This window comes from Xenopus tropicalis, chromosome 6, assembly GCF_000004195.4.
Source record: "Xenopus tropicalis strain Nigerian chromosome 6, UCB_Xtro_10.0, whole genome shotgun sequence".
NCBI classification, from domain to species: domain Eukaryota; kingdom Metazoa; phylum Chordata; class Amphibia; order Anura; family Pipidae; genus Xenopus; species Xenopus tropicalis.
In genome coordinates, this window is record NC_030682.2 from 46,811,557 (window position 1) to 46,830,449 (window position 18,893).

General features: G+C 36.9%; 1 protein-coding gene across 8 annotated transcripts in view; it reads right to left on the reverse strand.

Annotated features, from left to right (window-relative positions):
* thrb (thyroid hormone receptor, beta) overlaps positions 1 to 18,893 on the reverse strand; it is a 245,918-nt gene that overhangs the window by 124,287 nt on the left and 102,738 nt on the right. For 3 of the 8 annotated variants that reach the window (XM_031903426.1, XM_031903429.1, XM_031903430.1), the window contains one exon: positions 9,925 to 10,013. The gene's annotated coding sequence lies outside the window, so the exon portion shown is untranslated. 8 annotated transcript variants of the gene reach the window in all.

Below are 18,893 nucleotides of genomic sequence, written 5' to 3' on the forward strand. Positions count from 1 at the left end.
AGGCCACTGTAAAAGCTTTGACTTTTTTGACAAATAATTCAATTCTCATTTAGTTGTTTTGAAAGTCCTCCACTTGTAGACTATTTTCTGGACAGTGGAATGGCTGACTTCAAATTCTTTTGAGATCTTTTTAAATTCTTTACTGGATTTCTAAGCTGCTGCAATCTTCTTTCTGAAGGCCTCAGACAGCTCTTTTGATCTCACCATGGTGATCACTCTCGCATCAACAGTCAGGAGCACCCCAACCTCCTTCAAAATGTTGAGTAACAATGTTCTAATCATGTGCACCTGATGTGATACACCTGTGTGTGATTTGAGCCATTTTAAGTGGGACTAAATGTGGGGGTGTTCTGATCTATTCATCACCAGAAATTGCATTTTTGCAGCATTACATTTTACAGAAGATTTTGAAAAGTCTTTTCTTCAGTTTTAATTGTTTAGTTATATTACTTGAATCTCCCACTATTGTTAAAATTGAAATGAAATATCCAAGAATGCTACAAAAACACACAGGCTTTTATATGTTGTCCTCATTTTTTCATGACAAAGATTGTTCTATTTATGTTAACTGTTAGATTTGTGAATGTTGTACAAAGGTGAACAAAGGCAGGTGTTAATCTTTCGATGTACATGACAAACAGAAGGGAGGAGCATAGCAGGCAAATCAACATTGCACTGTTCAATGGTATCGTTTCCCTTTAAAAATAACTGAGATCTATTTTAATGTTTATTTTGTTCATTAGTTTTCATTATAATACCAGTTTGATTGCACCTGGGCCATAGAGCTATAGTTATGTTGCACTGAAAAGGTCAAACCATAGCCATTAAGTTTGCTTTGGTCTTTGTTGTTGAAGTGTATGGTATCAATAGGCCTAGAGTGAAAATGCTGTCCAAGGTCTTTAGGGCAATGGCACACAAGGAGATCAGTTGCCCACGGTATACCAGGGTACATGTGCCATTGCCTTTAGAAAGAAAATTATAGATGCCTTGGAAGAGATTTAAAAAGATTGTCAATTAATTGGACATCAATCATTCTACTGTCTAGAAGATCATCTACAAGTGTAGCAGTGTAGTGTATACAGAGAGGACATTAAGGCAAGACTAAAGTTTTCCCATGAACATCTTTGGCAAGGACTAAATGGACATTATTTGTTCACCAAAGACAGCATTTTACCAGAAGATCCTGATACCAACTGTAAAGCATGGTGGTGTATACTTTATGGTTTGTGGCTGCTTTTCTGGGCAGCTCACCATCATAGATCCAAGGCCACGTTCCCTGTGCCCAGGGCAGTAGCTTTAGGGCGGTGTCCTATATAACACAATAATTCTTAAAAGGAGAAGGAAAGGTTAAGTCACTTGGGTGTGCCACAAATGTTATGCACTCCCAAGTGACTTTAATAGCTTACCTTTTAACCCGGCTGGTGCTCCTGTTAGGAGAAAACCGCACCAACCCGGGGTACCTGCAAGCGTTTCCTCTTCCTTGTTCATGCGCTTGTGTATGTGCAGTAGAGTGAAAAGCCAAACTTTAACAAAAAAGTCGGCTTTTCACTCTAATGCGCATGCGCCGGCCCAGGGATTTTGCTGGCAGAACGAACAAGAAGGAAGGAAGCGCTCGCTGCAGCTACCCTGGGTTGTTGTGGTTTTCTCCTAACAGGGGCACCAGCCGGGGTACAAGGTAAGCGATTAAAGTCACTTGGGGGTGCTTAACATTTTGGCGCCCCCAAGTGACTTAGCTTTTCCTTCTCCTTTAAAAACAAGAACTCTTCCCAGTTGCTAACAGAGACTTGCCTTGTAAATCCAGCAGCTGACCTGGGGGGTAGAGGACATCAACTTGCGGGTGGCGGAAGTGATGTCATTGGTCAAAGACCCTAAACATTTCAGTAAATCCAAGGAATGTTTAAAAAAAAATAGAAATGATAGAAATTAAGGTTTTGGGAATGGCCAGGTTAAAGTTTGGGGGATTAGAAATGGGATTTGAATGCAAGAAACTCCTTACACGTTCAACAGCTGAAAAAACTCATGGAGGAATGGGAAAAAATATCTCCTAGTCGATGCCAGAGATAGCTAGACAGTTGTAAAAAAAAAAAAAAAAAAGCTTACATTACTTATATCTTTGTATGCTGTGTGAATGAAAATCCTAAAGCTGATAGAAAAACACGCCAATTGGCTTTAATGCATTTTAAGTAAGAAAAAAGTTGCACATAAAGACATTGCCCATGTAAAAACTTGCTCCTAAAAAAGTCGCCTATTGTCTTCAGTGCACAGTTTCGCTATTTTTTTTTTTGCGAAGTGAAACAGGACAGATTCGCTCTGGTAGCAAGGTAATCACTAGAATACACCAGTGTTTTTCAGCATAGAGGAGCTCTAGTACCACCCCCCTCAGATTAACCCTTTCACTCTCTTTTAATTGCTGTAGATCATAGAATCTATGGAGCTGACATGGAATTATCATGATAATTTTGCAAATGCCATTGAATATACATTTCAGGGTGCTACTTTCCCCTCTATGAACAGTGTATTGCCTAGAAATGGGTAGAAATGGAATAGAATAGTTGGTCACAGCTTGCACTCAAACAGATAAAGGTTAGATTCTGTTTAGTGAAACTATATCTTGTAAAGAAACTGTTGCTACAAATTTCATACCTGAGAAGTTATTATATAAACTGGTTAACCAGAATGGAAATGTTGAAAAGGTCTATTTGTTGCCTCTCACGCTATTAAAAATACATTTAAGGCAGCCAAAGGTTTTCAGACACATGATATTAGGCAATATTAGACATGGGAGCTTGTAATCAATCATTTAGCAAGGCATCTCAGTTCCCACTACATTGTCTCATTAAGACTCTGTCTTGTTTCTCAGTGTTCTTTTTTTGTAAAAAATAACCTCAGAATTATATTTTAAAATCACTATTTTCTGCTATTGCAGTGTTACTGTGTAAAACATATACTCATTACATGTGTCTTGTGTTGAAAATGAGTTTAGAATACAGCTTTAATGATTCAAATCTAATCTTTAAACTGTATAATCTTAGGTCATAGGCACTGAGGAGAAACACAGGGTGATATAATAACTTCTTTTTTTAATTAATCCAGAGAACACAGACAGCACAGACTGGAAGTGGTTAGACAGAACTCTGTGTACCTCCTGGCACAAAAATACTTGTAAAATCAGATATGCACTGAGCTATGAGGGCACATCACCAAGCCAGGGTCAAAGTGAAAAGGATAAAAAGTGCCCTGTGTTTTTCTTCTTTGCCTTGAGGGTTGCACCCAAAAGGTGCATCTCTTTGCTCTACTAGAAGGGCAAATAGTTATTCTTTCCTAGAAATACAGCATTGCCGGTGTACTGCCAGGAAAGTTAAGGAGCGTGTATTTAAAATACAGAAATGTAGTATGTGTGATAAAAGTAGTTGTTTTTTGAAGGACATTTCAAAGAACAAGGAAGCCCCAAAATCTAAAACCTGGGCAAACAATCGAACCCTATAGCCCCTAACTAAAGGCTATATTCATTTTGCACATAACCCTTTACTTTAGCTGCTGAAATTCTCCTAAGTTAGCTTTTTATTAAAGTTTGCGCTTCCCATTTGATTCCGCTGATGTCCCCTTGTTCTACCTGCACACGCGTGCAGGAGCGAGCAGGAGATTCAGGAGCACTGTATGTTTTGTGCACTTATGTCCATAAGACATGTTATATATTTAAAGGAAGTTGCTACTTTGAAAGCTCAGCCAATGATAAACAAAACTCCAAAGAATTAAGAGGGGTTCCCAAACATTTTCATATGACTGTATTTAAACACATAGGCAATTGTCTTATACAGGGTTTCCTTGTCCTTTAAGGCCTTGGCCATGCCCACTTTTATGCCACACCCCTAAATACCACCAGCATTTTACCAAACCATAACCGAGATGTACCAGTATAATTACCACAGAAAATGGATAATAAGCATATTAACCACAGACATGCCTATATAATCCCTAAGTAAAATGGATAACAGGCATATTAAAGGAACAGTAACACCAAAAAATGAAAGTGTATAAAAATAATTAATATATTATGTACTATTGCCCTGCACTGGTAAACGTTGTTTGTTAGCTTCATAAACACTACTACAGTTTATATAAATACCCTGCTGTGTAGCCATGGGGGCAGCCATTTAAATTGAAAAAAGGAGAAAAGGCACAGGTTACTAAGCAGATAACAGATAAGTAGCATAGATTCCCATTGTATTCTACACAGTTATCTGTTATCTTCTTATGTAACCTGTGCCTTTTCTCCTTTTTTCAATTTAAATGGCTGCCCCCATGGCTACACAACAGCTATTTCTATTAACTACAGTAGTCTTTCTGAAGCAAACACACAACTTTTACCAGTGCAGGGCAACAGTACATTATATTTTAATTATTTTAAAACATTTTTATTTTTTAGTGTTACTGTTCCTTTAACCTTAGCTCTCTCAGTATAATCACTGTAGAAATGACCAATGGGAATTTTATTAATCCCAGACAAAAATGGCTATTGAGCACGCAGTTCTATTTTCTCTGATCGCGATATCACATATCACCCAGTCCTCCCGGACCACATGTCCAATCGTTCTACCTACACTCTGACTGCTTTTGCGGATTCTGGGTGAAACTTCTATGCTATTCAATAGTGGAGTAAGCAAATTATTTTGATTCAAATTATTGCCATTGACCCCAAAATTCTGGGTGAGTTAAAGTCTGTTTTAAGTATCAAATACATAACAAAACTTTCAAACATTTTGCAGCATTTCCTACGCTTATTTTCAGCCAACCATTTATTAAATCCTTTTAAATCTAATACAATATCATATGCATTCTCCATACTCCAGGCACATGCAGTCTGAGGCCAGAGTGAGCTCTTAAACCCACTTCAGAGGGTGCTACAAATAGGCCCATGTATGAATGCTCATAAATAAGATTATTTTCACCAGTGACATAAACCATGCAAAACACAACACTGAATATTGGTAGTTAACTTACCAAATTACATGCTCATTAGGCACACCCTAATGCTTCTAATATGCTTAACAAAAAGATGTGATGGCTATGCAGAGCACAAACCTGGATACCTAAGCAAAAGATATCAGTTTGTTGAAAGTGTGTATAAAATACTCTAAAATATTATGAGCTCAACCCCTTAAAATGACACCTAGAGAATATATCATACAGTATACACATATCTACACAGAGCTATCAGTACACACACACACTTATATAGTGAATAATGTACCCCCATTTGTAAAATATATAATAAATAAGTCCATATAAAATCTGGGGAATGAAGGCTGAGGGGACAATTAATATTCTGATATTTTATGATAGGGGTGCATTATTTTTTAATAATACACAAGTTTCAGTGAGTCACATGACAGAAATGACATCACTAATCACCGATTATAACTGATGACACCACCAAGCACTGTTCTAAGGATATACACCCCAACATTTGAAAGCCAATCATCAGGAAAGTGCAAGCCATGCTCTCTAGACTTTCTATTACCCCAATTTGCGTGGAAAACTACTTACTTTACAAAGCTCTGTTCCTTTTTTAAGACAAGTCAACCCAGAATATTATTTTTGCCTAATAAACGAAAACACAAGAAACATTCATTACAAATTTGTAATGGGTTTTAAGTTATTTGTTTATACTGCTATTAAAAGAAGTTTGTCCTTTTCTAATCTCAGCCATGGGCAGCAGATTGACAGACCTATCTTGGTGGAGGAGACCTTTGCAACATTGTTTAAAAAGAAACAACAATGCAGCAAGTGCTGCATTCAATAGCAATTACATCTATAAATAACTTTTAACATTTTTAATACATTCATACTGGAAAGTTGCTTAAAATGATGTCTTCTTTTATTAGGTAAAAACGTATTTTTGGGGTTGACAAGTCCTTTAAGTGTCTGCAATTTGGTAGTACCCACATAAAAAAGGACCATTGACGCTAGTCTTTGGGGGTGTGCTGATACATTTATAATACTGCATGTATTAAATGGCACACACTTATAGCAGGTAACTATGTGGTGGCAGTATTCCTTTTATTGTGCATTGAAATCACAAAATAGATTATGGATCAGCTAAAACAGAAAAAAACTCAATATAAACTAGGAATTAAAATGACAGAAGAGGATGTAAACTATTGCAGATGTAATGGACATAACTGTTATGTGTAATGAAGTTGTTTTTAGAAGGTACCTGCATCTAAACACGCACTTCAAGTTTTGAATGTATCAGCAGTGTAACTATGTGGCGCACACAGCCAACCACATTACCCCAGCCCTTCTGCCTGCTAGCATTCCCAGCTTCCCACCTGCTCTTTTGTAGGAGAGTGGCTTGGGAGGGGGATTTCTATTCAATACAGGAAGCAGCCCCACAGTCTGGACCCACCAGGCTCCCCCCATCGCCTTCCCACTACCACAGGGTCTGTTTCCTCTATAGTTATGTCACTGTGTGCTATCCTGGCTGCCCCATCTGTTCTGAGGAACCATGCACAAGTCTGCCTGCTGAAGGAAGAGAACCCTGGAGCTAACACCACCTTGAGGGTTGTGGGTAACAGGGTAAATTGCACTGGAACTTCCACTTTGCACATTGCTCTGCATTAGTAAATCAGCCCTCAAGCAAATTTTTGCACATTAAATAGAAATTACAGGGCAACAAGCAGGTCTCAAGAGCCCTGCTTAACCTGCTGTACATCTACAACAATAAGTAAGCATGCAGTAAATCAAGAAATTAATATTAACGTTTCTGATAAAGAAAATTAGAATTAGTTAAACGAAGATTAAACATTTCCAAGCCATTTAGACTTCCTTAGTTATTCTGCACTGAGAAAAGAAAGGTTTCTTTACAATAACATATTTTTACTTTTACTAAGACTCTTGCTTACACCATGGAGTGTAACTGGATAAATGGAATCAATCCTCTAGATCAGTGATTTTAAACCACTTTATCATGGGGAACCTATCCTTACTTAAACCCAGGTAAGTGAATTAATATGTACAAGCACCTGGTTGCATCTTCTTGGTTTACCTTTGTTTAATCAAGTGTATCCTTAACTACTGGCCTGTCGGTTTCCCCTTAGGGGAATAGTTACATAACCAGCATTTTACTTACACGCAGAATGTTCAGCTAAGCTTCCCGATTAATTGCAGTATTTACTCAGGGTCCCCTTAGAGCATTCAAGAAGGTAGCAGGAGAGACCTACAGTTATGTGTAAATAATTTCATGCAACAAAAATTGCATAAGGTAAAGTGCTTTCAGCAAAGCAGCTAATTGGCAGTACCTATGTTTATTACCAAAACTATTGGGTTATTCTGTGGATAAACCAACATAGCTAACAATTTTAATGGAAACTACAGACAGAACACATTTATCAATCTGAGTTGGGTTTGACCATTAATAAAAAGCCAAATCACAGGTATCCAGAATGCTTGGGACCAGGGGTATTCCAGATATAGTGTTTTTATGTAATTTGGATCTCCATACATTAAGTCGACTAAAAAAGTAATTTAAACACTAACCCAGTAGGATTGTTTTGCCTCTAATAAAGATTAATTATATCATAGTTAGTAACAAGTAGGGTTCTGTTTTAATATTACAGAGACAAATGAAATTGGGAGATGGCCTGCCTGTACTTCCTGGAGCATCCTGTATAACAGGTTTCCAGATAACAGATTTACCTGTACCATACTAGGGAAGGTAGCAAAAGAGAGATCCTGCTTTTTAATAGCTTTTTATTGCCCATCTGGCAACCCTTTTTGTTGAAATGTATTTTTCTTCTTGAATGATATATCACTGTCTTGTAAGGAGCACCAAATTAGAAAAAAAAATTTTCACTGGCAATATTTTTCTTAACAAATCATATACTATGTAGGTATTACATTTTGTCCAGGTTTAGCAATGTTCATTTGATTTATGAGCTCCTCCATACAACAGGGCCTTTTTTCTTAAATGATGAATTACAAACAAAGTTTTAGGCTTGTATTTGATAATGTGGTTTATAAAACCCCTGTTTAAATTCCAGCAGGCTGTAGAAGCAAGATGTTACCGCATATCATATATTTTCTAATTTAACTACTTTCTTGTCTACTGCAGGTCTCACGTGGCCCAGGCTACTCCGCTGATCAAAGGGAATATGGTCTTCATGCCCTGGACTATTTGGCTGTTTCTGCTATACCGCAGAAATAATGTAAGTGTTGAATGACCATAACTTAATGATATCTCCTTTATAAAATCTTGATTAAATATCATTTGGAGGAAAGCCTCTGCATTGATCATTTTTTGTACTAAATAGTCTTTAAAATGATGAATTGTTCTGCTTGTTTTGCTTTCCATTCAACATTATTTTCAATCAGTTAATTTTCAGTTTTTGTTATCTAGGTCATTACTGAGATTTCCTCTTTCTTCAGATCGTTTTCCCCTGCCCATTAGAATTTCCTGATAAGCATTCCTTTTATAAGACATAAGATGATTGCTATCAGCTTGCTGGAAAGAATGCCTTTGGAAGGCAGTGGGTTTTGAGTCACAGTGGCTACATTTTAGCACAATATATTTAAGGGTCACCTCAAAGAGAGGGCTTTTTTTAATCACATTTTTTACTTAAAAAAAGCAGAAACTACAGAAAAACAGTATTGCATTTAAGGAAAACTAAACCCTAAAAATTAATATGGTTAGAAATGTATATTTATATACTGAACTTACTACTTTAGTCTAAACGTCAGCAGCCCTAAAACAGTAATGATCTAGGCCAGTGCTGTTCATCTTCTGCGGTACTGAGGGCCAGAATATTTCTGGCCTACATGGTGGAGGGCCGATAATGGAAGCTACTTTTGATTACCCCCTTTTTAAACCACACCCATGTTATCACAAGGCCCACATTAATCGTTGTAGCGCAGCAAAAACCCAAATGGTTTATGCTTACTGCAGGGATATCACCCTTCATTCATATGTGAAAGAATTATATTGTCATATTAAGACATACCCTTAAATCCATATGCCTTCCCTGTGAAAAGTACAGCATCCCCCAACACATAATTACACAACTTAGGGACCATATATTGATTATTGCCAAATGCTAACAAACTCCCAGAACAAACCCCTGCCAGGTTCACCTCCCACAGGCACATAGGCCAGGCAGAGTATGGCACACACAGGCAGCATAGGGCAGGAAGAGTATGGCGCACTCAGGCAGCATATGGCAGGCAGATTACTGATACCATTTAAAGCTTCCACAAAGGTAAGCAGTCACAGCAGCCATACAGGTAAGGGGCAAAACAGGCCACCAGCTGGACAGCAGTGATCTAGGCCTTCAAGATTCTGCACAGGAGTTCACTATCTTGGATTTTGTTAGTAGTGTTAGTGGCACTGCACATGCTCAGTGTGATCTAACCAGCTAAGCTTAGGTGTTGCCACAGTTCATCAAGCAAAAAATGAGAATTGCCTGTCACAGAAGCTGTTGTACAATGCACTCGTTTCTGAGCTGCTGTGTAATGAGTATGTGATTTGATTACTAAGCAGCCTTGTATTGTGTTATTTATATTCTATATATACAGTTAGTATATTGTAAATTCGTCCATAAACTCATGTACCTAACAGCAACACAGTGAATCAGCAGAAAACAAGATGGGGAGCTACTGAGGGCATCTTCTGAGGCACTCCTTAAGGGCTGTGGTTGCCTTGGGCTGGTACTGAAGCCCATAACACAGCATTTCTAGTGTACTTCTTTGATAAGTTTTTGCTCTCCTTGAAAGGGAGTAAAAAAAATTCAGTAATCTAAGTAGTTCTGCAATTTTATTCTCTGTTGGTTACATCTTATTTGCTTTCCAAGCTAAGAGTTAAACTGCCATTTGTTTATTAGAGTTAGCATGAGTGTTACTGATGACAGATTATTATGGTCTTTTTATTACCTCATTTTCTGTTCACACCCTGTTCTGTTCATCTTCTTGTCTCACACTCAAACGTAATTCTTAGGGTTTGTCAACTTGCAGTCTAACGTCTGAAAATGGAGAACAGTTATTTTATATGTTAAAGCCCTTCTATCCCACCTATGTAATCTGCCCTATAATTTTCCAAGTGCAGTCCTTTGACTAAACAATTTGATTTAACACACACAAGTTAAAGATGCCTGTCAAGAAAAATGCCACCACTGTACAGTGCCCAGACAAGTGTAATTCTGCGCTGGCTCACTACAATGGTTGACTTTGTAGTGAGCAGAAAACATTACCTCATGTGTGATCTCCTAAAGGAGCCAGCCAACCCCAGCTATGAAGTGTCATTCTAATCAGTGGGGCAACAAACATGGGAAAGATCTGTCCCAGCACCCAATCAGATACTTGTTTTTATCACTAACTTCACTGGATCTACCAAAGCACATTTTTGAGGAGATTCCTTTGGGTATGGGGAATTTGCTTCACCTAGTTATAACAAAAGGCCCCATGCATTACAATAAGCAGTAGTCCAGTTTAAACGGTTCAATCCAATGGTTCCTTTTTTGATGCAGGCTGCATCTACCTTAAAAAAAATTAAGATTAAATATTTTTGCTGCAAAAGTATGATTCCCTAATACCATTCTTCTTTATTATTTATCTAGTACTTTGGATTTTAGCCTTCTTTATTATATATTATGATAGTTTTTGCAAGACAATACTTATTGGCATATATAGACATATATAGAAAGTGCCTTTCAAGTATTCAGGCCCTTAATCAAGTTCCCCATTTTACTGAATTACAAATCCCTCTGTAATTTTTAAGGCACCAGAGCAATATCAGGTACTGATTTAACAATGGTTACAGCTCATTAAAAAATACCTTATAATGTTATGTTATTTATGTCTGAAATTAATTATGTTTGCATATGTGTTCAACTGAGAACTTTAATATTTAAAGGATGAGGAAAGGCATTTTGCCATTTTACTGCCAATAGATTTGCCACATTTTGCCGTGTTTATGAGAGTGTTTATGGCTGTATTTACATAGACCTTTATGATAAAGCTTACTTCATTTTTACCTTTCTTTCTCATTTAATGCAGCCGCCTTGTGTAGCAATAAAAGCTTTAATATACTGTATATGTACCAGCTTAACACTGTGGCTTAAACGGAATACAGTGATCATTTGCTGGTGACAGAATTCCTGAATTTCTTTTACCACAACATATATTTCACAATCACAACATTACTTTTCTCAGGAAAGAAATCATTTTGTAGTAAAATGAATGTATTTTGTCAGCACAAAATTAATTTTGTAAGCACAAAAATAATTTAAGTTCACAAAATTTCTTTCAGAATAACACTTTTCCTGTGCTTTTTAGCACTAAAATAAATCTTGGGAACACAAAAATACTTTTGTAATCACAAAAAATATACTTTTTGTTAAAAAAATACATTTTGTCAACAAAATTGATTTTGTAATACAAAGTTTACTTTATAGTGACACAATCTATTTTGAAAATATAAAATTATTTGGGGAGGCATATTTATCAGTTCTTGAGTTTGAGGGAAAAAAAGTGACAAAACACATGCAACTTTTTTGCACAACCACCTTTATTGTATTTATAATACCTTTTGTTTCTGGCACTCAAATTTAATGTAGTATATATTATTTATTTTATTAGTCTATGATTGTTTTTACCTTGAGTCAAAGCTGCATGTTATTTTGTCAGCAGTGGTAGAGCAATTGTTATTGCTTAAAGTTATGTAAGGTTTTCAAGAGACCTTGCCATGATCTCTAATTATTATCTAGTTTGACTGCTTTATTAGATAATTTCGTTTAGTTCATATTGAGTTCAGGAATACACTGGAATACAACATAGGCAAAAATAATAGACGCAGAGTGAGTACCAAAGCAAAACTAGCAATTAAATAAATCTGAAGAGCAAAATGTTTGTTTGTTTGAAATAACCCCGGGGTTTGTTTTGCAAATATATTATTTCTACTTTCCTTATTTTAATAAACAAGCCTTCTTCGTTCTAGGGCAAGTGTGAGAGAAAAGGTTATTTGGTAATCAGAATCTCCTGTTACAGTCATGCCTTCTGTATAACAAATCTATGCTTATCTGTAGTGCCAAACACAAACAGGTCATGATCTCTGCTGAAACTAAATCCAATGACTCTAAAGGGAGAGAGTAAACAAAATCATTATCTATTTCTACCTTCTATTAATTAGAAAGATTTCTCTGGATTTCTTTTTTTAGGAACACTCATGTCTAACATATATATTGTCCCTTTAAGTAGGTAGAGAAGATGTGATTTGTTAATTTAAGAGTTTGTTTCAGATAAGGGGTATCTGCAGGGAAACCCATATGTCATTGTATTACAAATTAAAGTACAATGAAATTGTTAATAGTCTTTGATGTAAGTACTTTTCAAAACATCCTACTTTGTTTGATATATGGGTACCAGCTAAGCTGCAAATATTTTGTGTCCCATCTTGGGCCCATCATGGACCATATAAATAAATCCCATCTAGGTAAAGCAGTTAATTCTAGTTTATATATCGATATATCATGGTTTAGTCAATCAGGTTTTGCAATATTGAGACTTATTGTGGTCTCAATCGGAGTCAATAAGACTGAAAATCATAACACTTATGTTCAGAATACTAAAAGTTGTCAGTCAGCTGCCAGCTGACAGGTGTTGCCTGTAAATTCATGTCTGTTGCAAAATGCACAACCTTTACTAGATTTGGTGGTTACTTTCGGTGTTGTGAGGAAACTGACTCGTATATGACTCTCACAGATGGGGGATACTTGCAGCAGTATTTCCTCAACTGCTTATATACCTGTACCAGTAATCAATTAACTATGGAACAGTCTAATGGTGAGGATACATAACACAAGCCCTTGGCAGCTAGGACTGGCCTCCACGTGGCTTCTGTAAATGTCCACTTCGGTTTACAAGGGCCAGAATTAAGAGGAGGCTTTACTGTAGTGAAGCACACAAATTGTGCTGACCCTAACCTACCCACTGCCAACCCAAATCCAATCTCAGTTGAAAAGCACATTAGAAATTATTTTAAACACCATTTATACATATTTCTGAGACTCAAATAAAAAGGGACCAATCTTGCAGCAGCATATAAACATACAGAGGCATAATTGTAAGTAAGAGCTGTGTCCACATTCTTCTTGGATTCTTTGGAGATCCTCTACTATTACTATCTACCTGTATCTATCCAACTTCCCTTCTCCTTCAGGAACTACATCCAAAGGAACTGAAGACTTCCTCAACACTTCTTCCAAAAAATAAAAGTCATCTTACATATGGAGCTGTCTGCCCAATAGTCCATGAATATTCTTGAAGAAGTATTACTTCTTGCTTACACATCTGAATAGAAAGCAATAAGAAGTAAATATATCTGGCGAGAGTTTTGATGCTACACTTTATTCTTTTGAATCTTAACCTGCCCAATTCTGCTAAATATTATGCTGTAAATGTTAAGGTGAATGGTTGTCAGACATGGTTTGACAGCAGTTTAACAATACACAGCACAGGATACAAATTTGTGCCAAGTGCTGGTAAAAGATACAAGGTCATGACTGCTGTTTTACTTGGCAAGGAGATCAAAAGAACAGGTAGTAACTTGCCAGAGAATTATTCATGCAACAAATTGCAACGTAGATGTTCTGCACAGCTGTGGTGAAATGCAAACTCTCCTTTCTGTAAATATGAAAGGCTAACAAATAAAATGAAGTTCTCGTCAAATAAATCTTGTAGGGTGCCACATTAAATTTTTAGTAACTACTATTATTGTTTTCTATCTGTTTAAAAACACTGTACTAAAATAATCTAATTAAATGATGGCAAATAAACATAGGCATACATTATGAGCCATTATTATCATTCCTCTACATACAATTGTGCTTTTATGATGATGCTGACACTTGTTATAAAGTAATAAACTTTAACTGTTAAATTGTATTATTATCTTAATAACCCCGTTAATGTATTCTACTGTACAGCGCTGCATACATAAGTAACGCTTTATAAATAAAGATATACAAATTTGCTCAAGGCAATGAGATTCCTGGTATATATACACTCATAGACTGCAGCTAGGCCTGAAGTTAAAATAAAACTCCAAAGCTTGCAGCACAACTTAGTACAACTTACTACAACGTAGACTCATCAATTTAATTTAATGCTAAACAAAAATGTAATGTTAAGAGTAAACGTAATCAAAAACATATTCTTTTCAGGCAATTCTGGAGAAATGTTGCAAGGTAAAAAAAGAAGAAAACTTTCTAAACAAACATGAATTCTTGGAAAAACAAGGCAGGAAGTGAAACTTGCTCAAAACAAGACAAGAACTTAAACTGAGAGTGCTGGTGATTTCTGCTCCTAGCAACCTATGAATGTTACCTGAGATATTTATTCCTTTTCAAGCTGCTATGGGAATAACAGTTTCATGCACGTGACTGTATTTAGGCCTCTGCTTTCAAGTCCCTGGGGACCTCAGTAAAAATACTGGATTCACCAACCAAACATAAAGTATAGCTTGGTAACAATTCTCTCAAGGCCACATGAAAATAAAATCCAGTGCTACATACTTACTCTCTGCTCGGATATTATACAGCCTGAAACAGATCTACAACTCAGTTCAAACTGATAAGAATATTAATATTAAAATGATAATGATCCTTTACTATAGAAGCGTAAACTTCCCTATGTGCAAACAATTATTACTGTGCATAAATTAAATATATGTACATGCCCATAGTACATGGATATCAGTGTTAATCTATTGGCTGCCATATATATATATATGCCCATAGTACATGGATATCAGTGTTAATCTATTGGCTGCCATATATATATATATATATATATATATATATATATATAATATAGTAATAATACATGTATGGCCAGCTTAATACAGTAAGCTCAAATTTTTTAACCTTCCCAATCAATAATATCGGTACATGTATAGCCAGCTTTAATTTTTAATGTCCTGGTGACTGGTGGCCCCCTAAATTATGCCTTTCAAGGCAGAACCAGAAGCAGAACCAGACCAAAAAGAGTACCCTTATTACTGCACATCGCAAGCAAAACTTATTTGAACTCTCAGCATCATCCACCTGAACTACAGCTTTCAGAATTGTACAAATGACAATATACAGGAAAATAAACAAGTGCAATTAATGGCTCTCTACAGAACTATAGAATCAAAGGACATTTGTTGCCAAGATATAGTTTATTTGTAGAAGCTCCATGAACAGATACAAGCTTAGACTGGGTAATAACTGGTATACAATTTGCTACTATTAATCCATAGCAACCAATCAGCAGGTAGCATTTACTTATAAGATGTTTAAAAACACATTGCAATGGTTTACTTGTTGTAATAAATTTAGACTTTTTATTTCTTGACCCTATAATTTATAAAAACTGGGCAGCCAAGGTTTCTACTCAGCAGATCTTTGGATGTATTATCTGGCAAGTCAAACAGCCAAAAGCTAAATTGTGTGAGCCCAGGTTGTCTCCAAAGCTTTGCTGAAGTATCTTGAGACAATGTGTGTGTTGGATGCACAAGATCTCCAGCCCATGGCTTTTAGTTAATGCTGAATTACAGATCTAAACTTCCTCTACCAGCCAGCAACTCAATGCTGAATATGGGAATTCAGTAACAGCTGGATATCCACTGGCTGCAGATCCTTGATATAAGAAAACCACACACAGATAAAGCCAGACCTAAAATTCATATAAGTGCTCTTGTGGCTGAAATAACTTGCCACTCTCTTTTATTATCAAGCTAATTTAAGTACATTATTTTCTTATAATAAGAATTAAATTATACTGCAGGGATTTTACTGCACATGCAAATTTGTCACGCAAATAAGAAAGTATTTTATTTCCTCTTTGACTGAGACCCATTACCAACCAACATGCATTAAAAAAGATTATATACCATTGATATTTTTAGAACATTGTAATTTAATGCCAGACAGTTTGGAAACAGAATTCTGCCTGACAGACCAACAAATTATATACTATACCTACCACCAATGAAGCTCATGGCCACCATCATACTACTGTACAGCTGTATACCCAAAATGGAACAGTTATGCTTCAAAATATTGTTTTGTTTCTTTAATTAAGAGGTGTAAAAGCTTACAAAGGAGACTGTTATTGTGGTATATTTACAAAGTGTCAGGATTTATTGATGGCAAACAGGTAACCTTTAGCTATAGATGATGAAAAACTACAGTATGCTACACTTTCTATAGGCAGAAAAGAGTGCAGACTAGGGGGTTGATTCACTAAAGTGCGTTAAACGAGCGCTATTTACAGTGGTGTGAAAAACTATTTGCCCCCTTCCTGATTTCTTATTCTTTTGCATGTTTGTCACACAAAATGTTTCTGATCATCAAACACATTTAACTATTAGTCAAAGATAACACAAGTAAACACAAAATGCAGTTTTTAAATGGGGGTTTTTATTATTTATGGAGAAAAAAAATCCAAACCTACATGGCCCTGTGTGAAAAAGTAATTGCCCCCTGAACCTAATAACTGGTTGGGCCACCCTTAGCAGCAATAACTGCAATCAAGCGTTTGCGATAACTTGCAACGAGTCTTTTACAGCGCTCTGGAGGAATTTTGGCCCACTCATCTTTGCAGAATTGTTGTAATTCAGCTTTATTTGAGGGTTTTCTAGCATGAACCACCTTTTTAAGGTCATGCCACAACATCTCAATAGGATTCAGGTCAGGACTTTGACTAGGCCACTCCAAAGTCTTCATTTTGTTTTTCTTCAGCCATTCTGGTGTGTTTTGGGTCATTGTCCTGCTGCAGCACCCAAGATCGCTTCAGCTTGAGTTGACGAACAGATGGCCGGACATTCTCCTTCAGGATTTTTTGGTAGACAGTAGAATTCATGGTTCCATCTATCACAGCAAGCCTTTCAGGTCCTGAAGCAGCAAAACAACCCCAGACCATCACACTACCACCACCATATTTTACTGTTGGTATGATGTTCTTTTTCTGAAATTACTTTTACGCCAGATGTAACGGGACACGCACCTTCCAAAAAGTTCAACTTTTGTCTCGTCGGTCCACAAGGTATTTTCCCAAAAGTCTTGGCAATCATTGAGATGTTTTTTAGCAAAAATTGAGACGAGCCTTAATGTTCTTTTTGCTTAAAAGTGGTTTGCGCCTTGGAAATCTGCCATGCAGGCCGTTCTTGCCCAGTCTCTTTCTTATGGTGGAGTCGTGAACACTGACCTTAATTGAGGCAAGTGAGGCCTGCAGTTCTTTAGATGTTGTCCTGGGGTCTTTTGTGGCCTCTCGGATGAGTTGTCTCTGCGCTCTTGGGGTAATTTTGGTCGGCCGGCCACTCCTGGGAAGGTTCACCACTGTTCCATGTTTTTGCCATTTGTGGATAATGGCTCTCACTGTGGTTCGCTGGAGTCCCAAAGCTTTAGAAATGGCTTTATAACCTTTACCAGACTGATAGATCTCAATTACTTTTGTTCTCATTTGTTCCTCAATTTCTTTGGATCTTGGCATGATGTCTAGCTTTTGAGGTGCTTTTGGTCTACTTCTCTGTGTCAGGTAGCTCCTATTTTTCACACAGGGCCATGTAGATTTGGAGTTCATTTTCTCCCTTAATAACGTAAACCTTCATTTAAAAACTGCATTTTGTGTTCAATTATGTTATCTTTGACTAATAGTTAACGGTTTTTGATGAGCAGAAACATTTAAGTGTGACAAACATGCAAAAGAATAAGAAATCAGGAAGGGGGCAAATAGTTTTTCACACCACTGTATAGCATGCGTTGTTAAATGTTATTGCTTCTTTTTTTTTTGCGACTTAACGCACGATTCACTAAAAGGACAGGCGTCAAAACTTAGACGTGATGTTCTTTGCGTTAAGTTGCGATGAGCGTTTGTCTTGCGTTATTTTCGGCTCGTGCGTTAATTCCCACTGCACACAATATATTTTGCCGCTTGCTCTATTAGTGCACGGTTTAAAGCACGTAACCATTACGTTCGTAAAACTACTTTTCTGAAAGTTACCATTTTCCTGAAAACTGGAGGAATCACTCTAGGGCCAACACATACTTGAAAAAATCCCACTGCAAAGTCCATGTTGTGTTGCCAAAAGCTCACGAACCACAATTTTTTTAAGTACCGCCTGCCCCAAGTAGGTAATCTTCGCACAGACTAATGCGATATTTAGTGCGTTTAATGCTTCATATGTGTTTGTGAATCATGCGTTAGTATTATTTCTACGCGTGAATTAACGCATGCGTTAAAAATAACGCATTGCTGTAGCGCGTGATTTAACGCATGAGAAATTACTTTGACGAATCGGTTGTTGCTTATTGCGTCAATTTTAACGCAAAAAACCATGCGATAATGCTTATTGACCTTTAGTGAATCAACCCCCTATATGTTTACAACAATGGCGCAAAGAACTTTTTGATGTCCACTACCTTTTGGAGGAGCACAGCAAAGGTCAAAACGCCCCTATCCCCATCATCAAACCTAATACTATTATATGTAAACTGCCCTGCTGGATGTACACGGATCAGCAACAGGTGGACCTTGATGCAAAGGGCCATCTGTATCCCTTATGTGGGCTTTACATTCAGTAGCATAAGGATAGGTGACAAATGGCCAGTAGTGTTTTGACCACCACTGTTGTATGCCAGAGGGCAGTGTGGGGTAAATTGCTCCTGGCATAAGTGTCCTGTTTAAGAAAAATAGTTACATAAGGTTGAACTATGACCCTTCCAAGTAAACCCAGCACACACAAACCTATACTTACCTATCTATACACTCACATACATAAACTATATATTCAAACATTAATACTAACTGTAGATAGTGCTGGGCGGTATACCGGTTTAACCGGTATACCGGTTTTTGAAAAA